Source organism: Lontra canadensis, unplaced genomic scaffold (assembly GCF_010015895.1).
Source record: "Lontra canadensis isolate GAN:19392208 unplaced genomic scaffold, GSC_riverotter_1.0 scaffold172, whole genome shotgun sequence".
Lineage (NCBI taxonomy): Eukaryota > Metazoa > Chordata > Mammalia > Carnivora > Mustelidae > Lontra > Lontra canadensis.
Genome location: NW_022631166.1, coordinates 1,675,098 through 1,692,952, shown reverse-complemented (window position 1 = coordinate 1,692,952; position 17,855 = coordinate 1,675,098). Strand labels below are relative to the sequence as shown.

The 17,855-nt window shown below is 36.1% G+C and overlaps 1 protein-coding gene and 1 pseudogene across 2 annotated transcripts in view; both read left to right on the top strand.

Moving 5' to 3' along the window:
- Window positions 1-17,855, top strand: part of IL1RAPL2 (interleukin 1 receptor accessory protein like 2) — a 1,238,422-nt gene that overhangs the window by 10,171 nt on the left and 1,210,396 nt on the right. The gene's annotated exons all lie outside the window — the stretch shown is intronic.
- On the top strand, window positions 3,822-4,556 carry LOC116860229 (annotated as a pseudogene).

The following is a 17,855-nucleotide window of genomic DNA, read 5'->3' as shown; positions in this document are numbered from 1 at the left end:
TTATGGTTTCCTGTATCACATAAAGGTCTTTCATCCATTTTGAATTTATTTTTGTGTATGGTGTAACAAAGTGCCCCAGTTTCATTCTTCTACATGTTGCTGTCCAGTTTTCCCAAAACCAGTTGTTAAAGATACTATCTTTTCCCCTTGGATATTCTCCTGCTGTGTTGAAGATTAGTTAACTGTAGCATTGAAGGTCCATTTCTGAGTTCTCTATTCTGTTCCATTGGCCTATATGTCTGTTTTTGTGCCAGTACCATACCGTCTTGATGACTACAGCTTTGTAATATAGCTTGAAGCCTGGAACCATGAGGACTCCAGCTTTTCTTTTCTTTTTCAGGATTGCTTGGCTATTTGGGGTCTTTTGTGGTTCCATGCAAATTTTAGGATTATTGTTCTAGCTCTGTGATAGGGATTACATTAAATGCGTAGATTGCTTTGGGTATTATAGACATTTTAACAATGTTCTTCCAGTCTATGAGCATGGTTTCTTTGTGTCCTCTTCAGTTTCTTTCACAATGTTTTATAGTTTTCAGAGTACAGATTTGATTAGGTTTATTACTAGATATCTCATGGTTTTTGTGTCCTCTTTGTGTCCTCTTAAACTTCTTTCATAAGTGTTTTGTAGTTCTCAGAATACTGATTTGGTTAGGTTTCTTACATTATCTTATGGTATTTGGTGTAATTGTAAATGGGATTGATTCCCTGATTTCTTTTTCTGCTGCTTCATTATTGGTGTATAGAAATGCAACAATTTTCTGTGCATTGATTTTATATCCTGCAACTTTGGTGAATTCATGTATCAGTTCCTTGCAAATGGATACATCTTATTTCTTTTTGTTGTCTGATTGCTGAGGCTAAGACTTTCTGTACTGTGTTAAATAGTAATGGTGAGAGCAGACATCCCTATCTTATTCCTAAGCATAGAGAAAAAGCTTTGTTTTTCCCCATGGAGAAAGATTTTCACTGTGGGTCTTTCATATATGGTAAGGGGATGTTTAGAACTAACAAAGGACTCTTCTAGTTCTTAAATCAAACTCAGCATTAACAAGGCCACATCCTCAACTGAGGAAAGAAATCCTGATCAGTGCCCACATTACCAAGGACAAAATATCTGCCTTCAGCTTTCTAGGATACAAAAAGTCTATTTCCTTCAAGTCTAATCCCAAGTTCTTCTTTAATGCCATTTTTCATGGGTTGTTTAATGTTTGTTTTTTCTCTTTTTACTTTTTAATACTTACTGGAAAAGACTAGGTTTTAAACTTTTTTAAACATTAATGTGATAAACATAAAATTAGGAAGACTAGTATATTGAATCCCATGTATCTATGACACATCTTCAACAGTTATTTAATGGGTTGTTGGGATACTGAGTTTGAACCAGGGACTGTGACCAAAAATCTCATTTATATTATTTTGTATATAGCTATTGAAATGGTTGTTCTGGGATAAGAATTTAGCCCATCTACTTCCAGAACCGATGCATTTAAACATGACACAAAACTGTGTATACATATATGTGCTAAAGTAATTTAGTTATTTTTTTTCCTGAATGCTGTTACGAGGTCATTTTTAGTTCCTTGTTGCAGATTTCGAATTTTCCACATTAGGATATGTTCCTTCTATAATCCCCATAAAATGCATAATATTAAAAATTGAATTAAAGCCTCAGATTGTACCATGGACATAACCCTTTCAACTCATATTTTTTTAAGTGATCTGAAACATTGGTAGTATGGTACATATTAATCAAAAGCCCAATTATTATTTGGTGGTTGTACTTGCAGCCTGTTTAAAGAAGTTAACTACATTTTGCAACTGAAAGAAGTAATGGGAACACACCTGAACCTTTTGCTTCAGAACCTAAAATGTACAATTACTTCCAAGTTGAGTCTAGTGAGAAATCTTGTGACCCTTTTGTGCTATTTCTTTCCTTCTTATTCAGCCTAATTCTTATAGTATGATCCTCTTGCTAATGTCCTTATCTAATTCTAGATTCATCTTGTCACTAAGCTGGTCCAGAAAACCTCTCATTCCTGGCTTAATCTAACCAGTTCTTTCTGTGCTGCAATTGTGACTGAATTAGAGAAAATCATACCTTTATCAGGACCAGTGCCACAACCAGTGTACTGTCTATAGCCTCATCTGGGTTCTTCAGAGCTGCTAGGAAGACTTTTTACATATCCCTATTCAGCTTTATCTACTATTGAATTTCCATGCTAGCTCTTCCAGATACTCACCACTCATCTCAAGCTATATTCCCCCATTCAAGCATATTCTCTCACCTTTTACTTCACTGTTAGACTTGACTTTCTAGCTCTATACTTGCATATGAGTGTGTGTATACCTCTCTCTTTCCTTTCATTCCCATACTTATCTGATTCTTAGGATTTTGTTCAAAGTAAATAATCCCACTGGATTCTCTGTTTAGAAATTTCACATCCTTCATGATCCTCATAGGCAAGTAGATTAATATTAGACAGTAAGAAGGAACCCCCCCCCCACATTTTAACCAAAGAGGAAGATGAATATAGATATACATGGGCCAAAGTTTTCATGAAAGAAGTTGAAAGAGATTCCTTAAAAAAAAAAAGATTTTATTTATTTATTTGACATGAGAGAGAGAGAGAGAGAGAGATCACAAGTAGGCAAAGAGGCAGAACAGAGAGCCCAGTGAAGGGCTTGATCCCAGGACCCTGAGATCATGACCTGAACAGAAGGCAGAGGCTTAACCCACTGAGCCACCCAGGCACCCCAAGAGATAGCATTCATCTAACTTTTGTTCTTTAGTATCTTTAACTTTTTTTCTATCATCTGTCCTTCTTTTCCATTGAACCTTTCTGGGAAAATTCAGCCCTTGATCAACTTAACTGTCCATTGCTTCCACTCTTATACCTGAGCACAGTTGGAAAAAAATTCACACAGCTGTGTAGATTGGTTTCACTTATAAATTCACGACCTCTCACCTCATTTGAACCCTCAATGTTACCTAGATATTCTGTGTTCACTAATAGACATCTTTCCTTCAAGCTCCAAATTGGCTATTTCAAACTTTCTTCCCAACTACCTCCTCACTCACTCAGCAGATGACAATATTCTGTTTCCTATAAAAACAGAAATCAAATGAAAGCTCCCTCAAGCAAAAATGAGACAATAATTAACACCAGGGAAAACAAAAACTTGTACAAGAAAGGAAATTAAATTATACTATTTAGTTAGGAAATAAATATTCCTAATAGTATAAAACTGTGGTATAGCTGAATTTGAAGAATTGAGGGAGGGTAACTGGTCATTCTCTTCCATAATAGGAACTCAATAGATAATATAGATAATATATAATATTGGCTAATTAAGAAGTAAAACTGTAGGCATATTATTTGTAAACATGGAGATGAACAGGGGCACTTGGGTGGCTCAGTCAGTTAGGCATCCAACTCTTGATTTTGGCTCAGGTCTTGAATTTAGGGTCATGAAATCAAGCCCTGTGTGGGGCTCTGAGCTCAGCAGGGAGTCCACTTGAGAATTTTTTTCCCCTCTGCCCCTCCCCCTATGCTCTCTCTCTCTCTCCCTTTCTCTCTCAAAAAATAAATAATGAATAGGTAAATCTTTAAAAAAATACATGGAGATAAATAAGGGAAGAAACAGCTTAAAAAGTTCAAAGTTTTCATTAGGAGGAAGTACTCAGGAGGAGGGAGCAGAGGACTGCTATTTTATGTTAATAAGTCTTGTAGTATTATATAACTATTACTTTGAAAAAATAATTTTCAGAATGTTAAGGTGAACTCTTGTGTGGCACCTTGGAGGCAGTAGGCTGTTTTAGGATGAAGCTGAACATCTCTTTACCAGCTGCTGGCTGCCAGAAACTCATTGAAGTGGACAATGAGAGCAAACTTCATACCTTTTATGAGAAGCATATAACCACAGAAGTTGCTGATGATGCTCTGGGTGAAAAATGGAAGGGTTACATGGTCCGAATTGGTGGTAGCAATGACAAATAAGACTTCCTCATGAGACAGGGTGTCTTGTCCCATGGCCATGTTCACCTGCTGCTAACGGCCATTCCTGCTACAGATCAAGGAGGACTAGAGTAAGAAAGCAAAAATCTGTTTGTGGTTGCATTGTGGGTGGCAATCTCAGTGTTCTCAACTTGGTTGTTGTAAAAAAGGGGGCAAAGGATATTCCTGGAAACACTGATACTACTGTGCCTCATCACCTGGAGCACAAAAGGCCTAGCAGAATCTACAAACTTTTCAGTCTCTCTAAAGATGATGTCCACCAGTATGTTGTGAGAAGGCATCTAAACAAAGAAGGTAAGAAACCTATAACCAAAGTGCCCAATTCTGCATCTTATTACTCCACATGTCCTCTAAAACAAATGTCTGTGCATTACTCTGAAGAAACAATACTAAGAAAAATAAGAGACTGTAGAATATACTGAACTTCAGGCTAAGAGAATGAAAGAGACGAAAGAAAAATGCGAGGAACATATTGCCAAGAGATGGAGGCTGTCTTCTTTGAGAGCTTCTACCTCTAAGTCCAAGTCCAGTCAAAAATGACATTTTCCTAAGAGTAACAAATAAATAATATCAGATATAAGAAAATATATAATTAAGTTGCAGAGAAATGAGGAGGGTTATGATTCATGGTAATGGGTTTGAGTGAGTGTTATCTTTTTGATAGGTATATCAACTTTCCATTAGAAAAATTTCCACTACCTTTTACTCATGGCTGAAGTTCACCTACTTTATGATTTCCCTCTGATAGAAAACTTGGCAGAAACTGTTTTCTAAAAGGAACTGGCTCCTTTAAATAGATCACAGTGGGTGTACAGAGCAGCTTCAGAACCTTGGATAGGAAATGTCACTACACAGCTTCTTTGGCCACCAAAAGCCCATGGTTGGAGACAGTTTTCCAGTTAGGCTCTTTTTCAACATTTGGGTCAGGAATGAAGACACCTTCTTCCTGGGTCTGATATTTTCTTCTTGGGCCTTATATTTGTTACTTTATACTGTTAGCAAACACTTCCAAAATTCTGGTTCATGCAGGATCAAACTTAAGAAAAAAAAGATGGCTATTGAGCATTTAAGGTGTGTCAGACACTGATACTTATAGAGCAAGTCTGTGAGAGAAGTATATATTCACAGGGGAAATATGGGGATATAATAAAGAGGGTACCAAGGTAATGAAAAGTGCTGTATTGGACCTCAGCTCCCTGTTACTCTATCTCTACCATACCCTGTGACCTTGAGCATGTAACTTCCCCATGCTTCTAAATTTCCTCCTTTATAGAATGAGAAGGTTGGACTAAATAATTCTCAAACTATAGGATGCACTGGAATTACTTGGGATGCTTATTACAAAAGAAGCTTCCTGTGGAATCACCCTCAAAAGTTACTGAATTAATCTCTGGAAGTTGGGGGGGTCGCTGAAATATATACTTTTAACATGTTCCTTTGGTGGTTCTGATACATGTGGATCTTGAAGCACAATTGAATGAATGAATCCAGGGCTCCATGCTCTTTTCCAGCCCTAACATTTTATGACCTAGTATCCAGGTGGATACTAGGTGGATAAAGATGTGATTGAAAGAGGAAATTGGGTTGAAGGAAAGATTTCTCTCATTCATTAATTCACTGAATCAGGAAATATTTAAGTGTCTATTATATACATATTGAACAGATATTATCTGGTTTTTCTGTATCTGTTTTATTAATTTTTGGTGACGGGAAGGAATTGGGAAATAAAGAATGTTGTCTTTTAATATCTGGACCAGTGCTTAGTGATGTGCACATTTAGAAACTAATGTAAGAGGTAATAAGATTATTCACAGTAACTAAAAAGTAAAAATGACCCAAATGTCCATTAACTTATGAATAGATAAACAAATTGTGGTATATACTTATAATGGAATATTATTCATCAATAAAAAAAGAATGCAATACAGATACTTTCTACAAAATGGGTGAGATTTAAAAACATTATACTAAGTGAAGGAACCCAGATACAGAATCCCATGTATTATATAATTCCATTTATTTGAAGTGCTCAGAATTGGAAAATCAATAGAGATAGTTATATTAGTGGTGGTCTAGGACTGAGCTTGGGGCATGGAGTTGGGTCAATGGGGAGTAACTTTTAATTGGTATGAGATTCTTTTTGGAGTGAAAAAAATGTCTAAAATTAATTGTATTGATGATTGAACAAATGTGTGAATATACTAAAAACCATTGCCTTGTACATTTTAAATGGGTGAATTTATGGTATGTCACCTATATCTCAATTACATATATATTTTGTGTATAATATGAAGCCGGAAGATTATTTATCGCCTGTTCATCAAGTTGGAAGAAAGTATACCAACTCTTAATATGAATGGAAAATCAAACTCATGCTTGTTTTATCAGTCTCTTTTTTTATGCACACACATTTTAAATCACTTTTTGTTCCCCATTTCAGATATGTTTTAGGGGTCCATCCTGTGGGCTTTAGTTGGATACTTTGAAGCAATTTGTTAGTCAATAAATATTTGTTGCATTTGCTTTAATTAAATTAAAACATTTTTGTCCACTAACAATCCACAGCAGCTGGTATGGTTGTTCTTGGCCTTGCCTGCTTTTATAGTGGTGTAAATAGTGGCAGTGTGCATGCCTTGAAAAGAGATCTCAAAATAAATAGAATGCCCCTAATGTATTGTTTGGGTAGAAAAAAGTGTACTTTAGATCAAATAAAATATTCTAAGTCTATTCTTCAATTCTTTCTTCCCAGGGTACCGATCAACTCCTCAAGAAGAGTTTGGGTATTTTTACATTCCATTCTTTATTCTGGAATATAAGTCTTAGTGTCATGGGAAATGACCATTGTTTCTCTATTACAGTGTATCAACTCCTCAGACTATGGCATCTCTTTCTCATCTTTGTGTTCCCAGCAATTAGTGTGTGGCACCTATTGAGTTCTTACTGGATGTTTGTATAATAAAAGAATGTTTTCTAGACATTCTTGTCTAGATGTTTCTTTTGGGCATCTAGAGAGGCCCTAGCTAGTCTCATTCATGCAAATAGGATTCTGGGGTTGCTTTGGATCCCAGTGTTCCTGAAGTGAATATGTGGATTCAGCTCCTTGTTATATAACCACAGGCATGCAGCACATGAATTTTCAAATACTTAAATATTAATCTCATGCCAAAACCTATTAACTAATCGCTGGTCTATAAACCATGTGAAAAGATTAGAAGAATATATGAAAGTGTCCTCTCCATCACAAACCATTGCAGAATATAGATTGAAATTTAATCTAATTTTGCTCAGTTTCAACTCTCCTATCATTTTTATTAGTCTCACAGTTAAATATATTCAGGGGGCCCACACAGCAGTGAAAAGATTGGCTTAGCCACTTATGTGCCCAGCATTTCTAAATGGCTTAGAACCTTCTTAATAAAGACCATAATTTGAGCCTTTTGCTCTTTTTGCTTCTGAAAATTTGAACAATTGGAAATTGGAAGTAAATTCATATGTCTTGGGGCTAATCAGAAATTGAAGTCCAGAAACCCACTTGCTTGGTTTTGGAGAGCACGTGCAAATTGTTGGTTATACTTGGAGATACATAATTGAAAACACTTTTACATTTGTATAGCACTTTAAGACTTTTATAGCCCTTATATATCAAATATTTCATTTGAACCTCAGAACAGCCCTTCACGATAAACCAGAGTATGGTACTAAAATCATGGGGCTCAAAGGCATTTAAAAGCAAGGAGTTTAACCGTCCAGCCCACTTGGCAGGTGTCAAAACTGAGACACATAAAAGGTCACTGGTTGGCTCAAGATGGTATTGTAGGTTTTCCTATGTGAGACATTCATTTTCTAAATGTCTAATGACACTTAGAGGTAGAAATTATCATTGAAATCACTGTAGTGCTCAAGGTTGGCAGGAAGGAATAGAACCTGGAAGTTCCTGCCTTGGGGTCCTAAACACAGACTTCTCTCTCCCTTAGTACATTTTATACACATCAGTTTGACTTTTTCTTATCATTGACTTTACTATAATCCTCTAAATATATATACCTCCTGCAGCCTCCAAAGCAGTTAAACTCCCATCAGTGGACATAAAATTTCTTGGTCTGACAATCTTACTTTTATGTTGCCTTCAGTATTTCAGGTTGCCTGAGGTGCCATATTGATTAAGCTACATTCTGGAGAACTAAATATATGTAGAATATTATATGGCTCCCCTACTGAACACAAAACCGTAAATTAATGGATCTCTCTTGCTGACATCGTAAAGTATGCAGACCTGAAGTACAGCTGTAATATTCCTTGCAGGACCATGTATTTTACTTGTAATGTCTGTAAAATGAATGGTTGTTCAAATGTAGAAGCTATGACAAAACACGGATGTTTATATAGAAGGTGACACAGTGGAAGAAGGATTTCATGAGGACATGTAAGGTGAGAGGCCAAAAGGGCTGGGGGAAGAAAATAATAAAATGGACCAGTGGCAGGGCAACTTTCCAGTGTGGAGGTCACAGCAACATTCAATCAGTACTTCAATCCTGAATATGGTTAGAGGTGATATAAACATGTTTTTCTTAGTTTTTCCATTGGTGTTTTGTGGTTTTCTGTGTTATCAGGTATAACTGAAACCATGGCAAAAGAGTAGAGCCAAGTAGTTTGGGAGATTAATTAGAAATGCTGCACATCACAAGGCATTTATAAATAGGGAGGTAGAGGGAGATTCCATTACAAATAGCACTGAAAGTAGCACAGAATGAACCCTAGTTTGAGAAAAGTGGCTAAAGTAGGCGTTGATGCCATATATTTTTTCCCTCCTGCTCTTTTGGCTTCTCCCTCCAAATCTCCTCAGTAGATTTTTCTGCCTTTAAAATATTCCCCTTACACCCACCCTGACCTAAGGTTCAATAAACAAGTTTCTCAGGTCAGTATTTTGAGGGATGTTTCTTAAATTAGTCTAAATTTCCAATGTATCCAGGTCCTCCCAGTTCTTAAGTTATTGCTACTAAACTAAATTGCTATTGGGACTGTGAAATTTTATCTCCTGCAGTTGCCAGCTGCCAGATCACCAAAAAACTTAACTGAACACCCACAAGAATTTTCTTTGGGCTGTAAAGTCAAGCATCTTGGTGATCATGTAAGCATTAATTTTTAATGCTTTAATTTGACCCAAAGCATTTTGTTGTCTATGATGGGCTTCCCACTTCTTTTGCTTTGGAAAAATCTGGAGTCTAAGTCTAAGCATTTTTCATTTAATTCTAAAAGCAATTTTCTGTGTTTTTATCTTAAGTAGGACTGAAAGCATTTGACTAAGAACCTTATGTACCTCTTCTTTTTTTTAGCTGCTGTTCTCTTCACTTATGATTTAATCCTTCTTAGGTTATTGAGAAGCAGATCCCCAATTCTAAACACAGTGAAGGGAAGGGCAACATCCTTTCAGGCTCTGTTAACCTTGCCATGTGAAACTATCAGAGCACTTTTAAAATGTCCCTGGGCACATGGGTGGCATAGTTGGTTAAGTATCTGGCTCTTGGTTTTGGCTCAGGTCCTGATCTCAGGGATGTGAGATCGAGACCCGCCTTGGCCTCCATACTCAGTGTGGAGTCTGCTTAGATTCTCTCTCTGTCTCTCTCTGCTCCGCCCACTTCTTAAAAAAATAAATCTTAAATGCAATAAAATGTGGTGTCCCTGAAAGGATTTGAAATCTATCTCTAGGGCAGCAATACTCTTACAGGAATGCACCACTGCAGGATCATCACTTACTAGCTCTGTGATTCTGGGCAAGTCACTTAAGTTCTGTGAGCCTGCCTCAGTTACTGTCTATGCACAGTGAGAAATAATGGTTCTTAACATTGAAGAGTTCTTGTGGGGATTAAATGAGGTAGTGAATAGAAAGGATTTAGGACTGCAGCTGGTCTTCTAGCATCTCATTAGCAACCCTCTATTATGACCACCTCTATTATGAGATGCCCAGGTCTATCCCCAGAAGAGATTTTGACTCAGTAGGCCTGGAGCTGTGGCACAGGCATGTGAATTTTAACAAAGGTTCTTGGGGATTCCAATGGCTATCTATCAAGAACTGCTATAGTTAGTGATTCTCAGACTTTACTGTGTATTAAAATCACCTGGGGGTAGGAAACTTATAAAATGAAACTCTAAGCCCCATCTCTAGAAATTGTGCTACTATTCTAGGTCTGGTGGGAGGGCCCAGGAGTGTGCATTTTAATTAGAACTCTAGGTGATTTGAATGCATGTGGTCTGCAAGAGCACCCTTTGGGAAGCATGGCTATAGAGGATACATATTAGCTCTGTTATAGACTGAATGCTTATGTTTCCTTCCCACCCAATTTGTAAGTTGAAACCCTAGCCCCCAGTTTGATGGTAATGGTATGTTAGTACTTTGGGAGGTAATTAGGTTTAGATGATTTCTAAGGGTAGTGATAGGGGCCCCATGATGGGATTCATGCCCTTATGAGAAGGGTTAGAAAGACAAGAGCTCTAGTGAGTGCACACCCACTCTTTCTCTCATTCTCTTCACCATGTGAGGACACAGGGAGAAGGCTACTGTCCATAAGCCAAGAAGAGGATACTCTCATCAGAAATCTTATCTGCTGGCACCTTGATTTGGAACTTGTCAGCCTCTAGTACTCTGATAACTAAATTGTTTAAAATTGTTTGAACCACCTGGTCTATGGTAGCTTTTAGTGATAGCCCAAGCCAAATAAGACACATACCCCTCCTTCACTACATTTGCCTATAGCAATAATCTTTTAAGATTGCCAAGCTATTATTTTTTAATTAATTTATTTATTTTAGAGGGAGAGAGTCCCAAGCAGTCTCCCTGATGAGCATGGAACACAACACATGACTCCATCCAGCACACCAATGTCATGACCTATGTTGAAACCAAGAGCAGGTTAACTGACTAAGACACCCAGGCACCCCACCAAGGTTCTATTGAAATGGCCCACACCACACAGGCAATGCTGCTGACTCACTTTCAGTGGAACAAAATGCACAGGCTATAAAGTATTTTTTGTCATAGGAATTAGCACAGAAATGCATCCTCTAACCAACAGCCTATAATTGTAAGCTGATGGCAAGGGGTGTAGTCTGTAGCCATAGAATGAAAAAAGCCAATTAACCATGTGGGAAGAGAATGTCTAACAATAGAAATTATACCGTTGACCCTTGGGTCATTAGCACTGTGTCCTTATCAATTGAGCTTCCCAGTCAAATACCCAGGAGAAAACCATAGGAAAAAGGAAGTGGGAGTTTATACTAGCCATTCATTATGTGGTGCTTAATGAGCCTGGTGACTTTTTTTTTTTTAAGTGGCAAAATGTTTTATTTGATTCCTTTGAAATACATTTTTATTCTATCATACCTGAAAAGAGAAAAATGAGGGCTTTGAGGAATTTTGAATCCTCATTTATCCTTTGCCCATGCTCCATGACATCTAGCTCTCCACTTATCGTAGAAATGAAACTTTCCATTCATAGTGATTTCTAGGGCTCTATAGCATTTTGAAAACCCACTAACTACAAGGATCCACATGGTTTAGTACCTGCTCCCTACAAACACATACCCTACTTAGGCTTCTTGTCTTTGTTACTTCTTGACCACTGTTTCTTTTCAGGTCAGTGGAACCTCTGAACTTTCTGAGAAATGTGTAAAAGGCTACAGTTTGTGGAGTTATTTGTACTCTACTTATAAATTCTTGTGGTTTAGGCCATATCCAGGATCAGCCCTTGTGTTAGTGCTAGGAATTGAAAATAAGGGAAAAGAATTCTTGAAAGTCCATCTTTTTGAAATGCAGCAGAAATCCTCAGTCTTATACTTACTTCTGGAACTTAGAAACCTAAATTAACTTAGATCGTCATAAGTTTTATTCACTCTCAGGGTTTTCAAGTGTTTCAGGGAAATTTGTTTGGAGGTTTAGAGAATTAACTGTTGCTTCTAAAATGTGATTTATTTTGAATAGTATACTAAACAAAGTTCAGTGAATTAGATTAATGATAGGCAGCTTCATTGAGACAAATATATTATTTATTTCTCCAGGTCTCTGTATTTCTTAAGTCCTTGGAGTATTGGGTTCTAAATATTCTTCACTTGTAGCTTTCAGAAAGCAGGGAAACTTGCTCTCTCAGTGCTTGTATGTTTGCTTTGGGGCAACCATATTTCTTGAGCTATGCATTCAATTTTAGTCTTAAGAGGGGAGGGAAAATATGCTAAGACATGATTTCTATAAATGGAGATTAAAGGTGTGTAATTTTTTTCATATTGTGCAATATAGCTGTTCATAGTCTGCCTTTTGGAGGTACTGAGAAATCACTCCAAGGTTAGTTTTATATTTTTGTGCCATATGGACATAACCTCATCTCTCAATAGCACTTGATTTTTTAAAAAATATTTCAAGTTTTTATTTAAATTGTAATTAATTAACATATAGTATAATATTGGTTTCAGGAATAGAATTTAATGATTGATCACTTATGTATAACACCCAGTGTTCATCATAACAACTGCCTTCCTTAATACCAATCACCCATTTAATCCATAACCTTACCACCTCCCCTTTAGTAATCCTCAGTTTGTTTTCTGTAGTTAAGAGTCTCTTATGGTTTGCCTCCCTCACTTTTTTTTCTTTCCCCTATGTTCATCCACTTTGTTTCCTATGTTCCACATATGAGTGAAATCATATGGTATTTGTCTTTCTCTGACTTATTTCACTTATTTCATAATATACTATAGCTCCATCCATGTTGTCGTAAATGCCAAGATTTCATTCATTCTTTTTCATTTCATTTCATTTTCATTTCATTCATTCATTCATGCATTCATTCTTCTTATGGCTGAATAATATTCCATATGTATACATATATATACACACACATATACCACTTCTTTATCCATTTATCAGTCGATGGACATTTGGGCTCTTTCCATAGTTTGGCTACTGTTGATAATACTGCTATAAGCATCAGGGTGCATGTGCCCCTTCAAATCAGTATTTTTGTATCCTTTGTGTAAATACCTATTAGTGCAATTGCTAAGTCATAGGGTAGCTCTATTTTTAACTTCTTGAGGAACCTCCATACTGTTTTCCAGAGTGGCTGTACCACTCTGGAAATACTTTTGTACCCACCAAAAGTATAAGAGGGTTCCCCTTTCTCCCCATCCTTGCCTGTCATTTCTTGTGTTGTTAATTTTAGCCATTCTGACAAATGTGAAGTGGTATCTCATTGTACTTTTGATTTGTATTTCCCTGATGTGAGTGATGTTGAACATCTTTTCATGTGTCTGTTGGCCATCTGTATGTCTTCTTTGGTTTTATGAAATCTTTTCTGCTTTGTGACATGGAAGGTTTCTTTTGGTAATAGTAAAAAATGTTTGTTGTGTAAAAACTCAAAAGAGGGATAATATCTTCAGTAAAGGCAAACTATTAGCAATTACATGAACCAAGATATATCCTATAGCTTAAAAGACTTAAAAGTTTTAACAAGAGTGCAAAAAGAAAAAAAGAAAAAGAACTTGACACACTTGTGTTGTGGAAGTGAACCACTTGTTTGTCCCAGTAAGAACTTCTCCTTTGAGACCAGTTATCAGAGTCAGCCTTTATTCCTAGAGTGAAATAGTCACTGAAATTTTAAGAAGTTATCATTTGTTCACTAAGAATGAAAATAGGAGGCTTTATTTCAAATAAATTTTTAGCATCAACAATAAAAAGATAAGTTTTAATTAATATACTAGTTACTGTCTTTACCATCCATATTAGCCTGAGTTGGGTCTTTATCCTTGACATACTTATCAGACTAATTTTTCATATTTTACCACAAGGCTTTTGATAGTGCTCATTTGAAAATCACCATTTCTTGAATGAATGAACCTTTTATTTTTATCTAGATGGAACATTCTCAAAAAGATGATGGGAGCTCTAAATCATATCCCCTCTTCCTCCATCTAAATAGAATTAAAACTTGTACTGCAATGATCAGGAAAAGGACACTAGTATATGAGTTTCTTATTTTTTTTAAATATAACACTTATCAGGAGAGATAGACTATCATCTGAATCTTAACATGACCAAGTGTGTCAAAACAGTGCTGGGATGTGTGTCAGGAGACTTGAGTTCCAGGCTGGACTCTCTCACTGTGTCATTTCACACAGACTTTTTAAACCTTCATTTTCTGACTTATTTTCAAAGAGTTGGATGGTATAAATGACTACTTGGTTCCTTCACAGTTAAAGTCCACGATTCTGTGCTTTAAATTGCTACATATGAGATTATTTTGTTCCCTCAATTTGTTCATGCCCCCTCCTTGCATCCCATTGACTATTTTTAACATACATGTGATGGAACACATCAATATCTATTCTGGAAAAATAGTCCCAGACCAGGAAATTTTCCATAATACTACTGATTTCTAGGAATGCAGGACCTTTTTGTATCCTGTTACTAGGAAGGACATACATAAAAGGAAAATAGGTATATTTTGCAGGCTACTAGACAAATGTCTGAAATTATTCTATATGCCTCGAAAGAATCTTACCTTCTTTCCTCTTTGCTCTATGAGTTGAGGCAGTCTGGTTGATCTGCTTCCATTCCTTTGACTTTACAAATGTTTAGGAAAACACAAAATGTATTATTATTGGGCTAACTTTAAATAGCAAAGAAGGAGAGGTTTAAATATCTGTATCTTCCCACCCTCTTCAACTCCTATCACCAAGAAAAAACTAAACACAAAAAGAACAAGCACTACAGTGAACATACAGAATATACCATAGCCTGTCAGATTATTTCCATATTTTTCCTGGCTGTAAGTCACAAGTCATTTTGATACAAATAGTACTTGTGAATAAACCGTATAAAATACTCACCAAGCTACACGAAAACTGTCCATGGAAGTGACAACTTGCTGTCATGAAGGATGAAAAATCCCTTGCATAAAAGGCAATTGTGTTGATTGTAGAAAATGAAATGAGCTTTCCTAGGTTTCTTCTTTATCTGAGGGTACTTTTTTAAACAGGAAAGCTCCTATACAGTGATGTTAGGCCATATATTTCATTTCAGCTTTCATTTACAGTTGTCATTGTTGCGGGGAAAAACATTTCAATCAGTTTCTGCATGAAGGTCAGATAAAACTATGAACAAAAGTAATTTCTTTATGATAATATCAAAACAGAAGCATTGCTACACTTAAATTATGAAGCATGTTTCTCTTATCTGCAATGCAATTGTGTGCATGACTTAATAGAATCTGAGAGTATCTCTTATTTATGCTATTGGTAAGCTCAAGAAATTCTCTTCTCTTTGATGCCTGAGGTTCTGATATTGGCTAAGAATGAGATCAGATAATATTATATCATGGGTATAAGCTAAGTTATTTTTAAAGGCAGTATGGGAATTATTTCAGGTCTTTGGGGTTTTGTTTAATAAACTGAAGTTGTATTGACACTTTTTGTGCCTTAAAAGACATCATACAATTTTTTTAAAATGCCCCTGGTGTGTGTGAGTGTGTGTGGTGTGTGTGTGTGTGTGTGTGTGTGTGTGTATTATTTGAGGTAACATAGTGGGGCAGAAGTATTCATGTTAAAAATGAATTCAATTCAAAATGAATAAAAATTCATATTAATAATGTTATCAGGTTTTTGAGTGTAGAAAGACACCTATTTAGTAGATATGAACACAAGTTGCTTGAATACATTTTCTTCTTATCAACCTCCACCAACACAGGTCTTATCAGTTGTCTGCAAATGGAAATTTAAGACTGTCCACTCCCAGAGGATAGAAAATTGATTATAGTTGCAAGTGCAGAATACTGACTAAAAACCTTTAGGAACACAATGTAGAGCTAGGTGATGTACATTGATAATTTAATGCATACACACCCTCTTTCACATTCCCCAATACCCTTTCCAAAGTTTTAAGAAGTTCCACTAATTAGGCTGCACAGTAAAGCACAAAAAGAGTTAAACATTGCTCAGGAAGTCACAGAAATTGTGTTACTTTCAAGAATTTAACCTGGAAGACTTTTCTCCACTTTATTCTTATACTGTAACCACAAGGTACTTGCCCAGACCCTCAAATTCTTCTCCATATCTTTGTGAAGCTATATATGCTTCAGAGGTAAGAAACATTGCCAATTCCATTTTGGGAATCTCCTTTTGAAGCACTGTAACTACTTATTTCACTAGTGGGACTGCTGGGGAAAAATAACATTTACTCTTTCATGAACATTTCTAGGATTATGTAGAGAGAAAATAATATTTTATATGTTTTTTAGCCACTGAAACATAATGTGACAATCAAGCAACTCCTGTCTCCCTGTGATATCTAAAAGTGATTCAGAGACTCATCTCAATAATTCCAGGTGGGTTTTGTGAATCACATTAGTCAAAAGAAAAGATTAGTAATGTGGACAAAACATTGGCTGCCTTTAATATCTAGTTGAAATCCCCAAAAAGCAGAATTACTGACTTTTAACATCTGTAGGGGTATTGACATTGAAAAATTATAATGGTGACTATATATATCTTTATAATATTAAATTGTCAAGCCTTTGGGCCACTCCACTTTAAAGCTTCTTAGTCTGCTTTGACCAAACAATTTAAAAAGGATTTGTTAGCATTCTGGCATCTGGTGGCATGTAGAAACATTTTAAAGCCTTTTCAACTTGACTTTGAGGATAAAATAAAATGATTAAAAAAAAATTGGGGATACTTGCATATCTTGGCTATTACAAATGATGCTTCAATAAATATAAGGGCACATATACTTTTTCAAATTAATGTTTTAGTTTTCTTTATATAGATATCTAGTTGTGGAAATACTGTATCATATGACAATTCTATTTTTAATTTTTTGAGGAGTGTCCATACTGTTTTCTACAGTGGCTGCACCAATTTTCATTCCTACAAACAGGGCATGAGGGTTCCTTTTTCTACACACATTGCCAACATTTGTCATTTTTTTTTTATTTTAGCCATTCTGACGGGTGAAAAGTAATAGCTCGTGTGGTTTTGATTTGCATTTTCTGATGATGAATGATGTTGGGCATCATTTTATGTCTGTTGTCCAACTCTATATCATTTTGGAAAAATGTCTATTTGAGTCCTCTACCCATTTCTTTAATGTTTCAAGTTTTTATTTAAATTCTAGTTAGTTGGATGGCTGGGTGATGGACTTTGGGGTGGATGTGTGCTAGTGTGAGTGCTGTGAATTGTATAAGACTGATGATTCACAGACCTGTACCCCTGAAACAAATATACATTATATGTTAATTAAAAAAATAAAATCTAGTTAGTTAACATATAGTGTAATATTAGTTTCAGGAGTAGGATTTAGTGACTCATCACTTACATATAATTCCAGTGCTCATCACAAGTACCCTCCTTAATACCCATCACCCATTTAGCCCATGACCATACCTCCTATCTCCTCCAGCAACCCTCAGCTTGTTCTCTATAGTTAAGTCTCTTTTATAGTTCACCTCCCCTTCTTTTTCTTTCTCTTATGTTCATCTGTTCAGTGTCTTAAATTCCACATATGAGTGAAATCATATGGTATTTTTCTTTCTCTGACTGACTTATTTTGCTTAGCATTAAACATTTTAGCTCCATCCATGTTATCACAAATGGCAAGATTCTATCATTTTTTATGGTTGAGAAATATTCCTCTGTGTGTGTGTGTGTGTGCTTATGTGTACACCACTTCCTTTTTATCCATTTATCAGTAGATGGACATTTGGGTTCTTTCCATAATTTGGCTATTGTTGATAATGCAGCTATAAGCATCAAGGTACATGTGCCCCTTCAAGTCAGTATTTTTGTATCTTTTGGGTAAAT